This window comes from Elephantulus edwardii, unplaced genomic scaffold, assembly GCF_000299155.1.
Source record: "Elephantulus edwardii isolate Elephantulus edwardi_28Jun2011 unplaced genomic scaffold, EleEdw1.0 scaffold00009, whole genome shotgun sequence".
Taxonomy (NCBI): Eukaryota; Metazoa; Chordata; class Mammalia; order Macroscelidea; family Macroscelididae; genus Elephantulus; species Elephantulus edwardii.
Window position 1 is genome coordinate 1,486,090 of NW_006399759.1, and position 1,744 is coordinate 1,487,833.

Genomic DNA, 1,744 nt, shown 5'->3' on the forward strand with positions numbered 1-1,744 from the left:
TTAAATATATATTCTCTCATTCTTCAATATGCCTGGAACATTTTATTATAAAAGTTCTTCCACAACTTTCTCAGTGCCTTTACTTGCTTCTTCCTGTTCTGAGATGCCTGTTATTCCTCTTGATCATGTCCCACATCACTCTTAGGCTTTCTTCTTTTTCCTTTCTTTTTGATTTTGCTTTTTCTTTTGGCAGATCAGCGGAGACAATTCTACCTTCTATTTCATTGGTTCCGTGTTCCTCAACTCTATTCGTATGTCACTCCAACATGTTGACAGCACCTGAAACATTGATCCTCATATTTTGGATTGTGATTTCTTGTTTTCCCAGAGCCTCTAATGCCTTTTTTGTTTTATCTGCATTGTTTTGGATTGGGGGTGTTTGTTTTTTTCTAAGTTTCTCTTGGTTTTTGCTTGAGGTGTCTTATAATTCTTCAACTTTGTCATTCAATCATTGATAATATTCAATCATTGTTCTTTTAAACTCTGTGTAAGAAAGTTCAATCATGCTTTCTGGCTTCAGGAAATCAATTGCACCATACTTTTTTTGGGTGACATCTTGTTTTGGGTTTGTGTATGGTGTGAGGTAGACTGCTTCTTCCATGACATTGTTGTGATGGAGTTTTTCACGCCTGAAGTGATATCAGGCTCTTGGTCTGATGACATTAGTCCAGAGGAGAGTGGGGCAGCTACCCTGTCTGATTTTCTCTCTGAAATTTGGACTCAAGGGAAGACTTGCTTCAGTTGGGAGAGATATAGCTTGTGAATTAGCAGCCTCCTCTGTCAGACAACTACTGCAGCTAACCTGTCCAAGATGCCCCAGGCTAACGGCAGCTCAGGCTTTAGGGGTGGGAAGGAAATGAAATGGGTTCAACTGTCATGCTGATGTCCCTGGCACAGTTCAGAATGGCAGTGGCAGGTCATACTCCATGTGCTGGGGATGGGGTGTCCAGGCAGTGGGGCCAGGTCCTCCAGGTAGCGGGGGTTGGACTTTCAGATGGCAGAGGCTGATACTTCCAGGTGGAGAGGCCGGGGCTTCCAGGTGGTGGGTAGAGCATCCAGGCAGCGGGGCTGAGACTTACAGGTGGGGGGCCAGTGCAGAGCTTCCAGATGGTGGGTGGAAAGGTCCAGAAAACAGGGCAAGGTCCTCCAAGTGGTGGGTCTGGAAATCCAGGCTGCAGGGCCATAGGCCTACAGTTGGAAGGGAGGCCTTGCCAGACAGTGGTGTCACAGTCTAGTGCTCCAGGCAAGAGACCAGTCCAGGACACCGTAAGAAATTTTAAAGGCAGGCACCTGGTTAATTGACTGGATACACAGCAGACTGCTGCAACACACGAAGAGTGATGCCCCTCATATATTTTCAATCTATATGCAGATCAGATCATTCAGGAGGCTGGACTTTATGAAGAGGAATGTGGCATCAGAATTGGAGGAAGATTCATCAACAAACTCCATTATGAATATGACACAACCTTGCTTGCTGTAGAAGGTCAAGTACTGCAGTCTTCAATATGAATTGAAGCTCAACATCAAGAAAACAGATATTCCCATCACTGGGTCCATTGGCAGCACCATGATAGATGGAGAAGAGATTGAGCTTGTCAACAATTTCAGCTTACTTGGTTCCACAGTCAACATTCTTGGCACCAGCAGTCAGGAAATCGAAAGAGCAATTGCATTAGGAAAACCTGGTTTTAAGGATCTCTTTAGAATGCTGAAGAGCAAGGATGTCAGATTAGAAGCTAAG

At 44.6% G+C, this 1,744-nt stretch overlaps 1 pseudogene; it reads left to right on the forward strand.

Moving 5' to 3' along the window:
* The window catches only part of LOC102851040, a 136,779-nt pseudogene that overhangs the window by 127,897 nt on the left and 7,138 nt on the right, over nucleotides 1-1,744 (forward strand).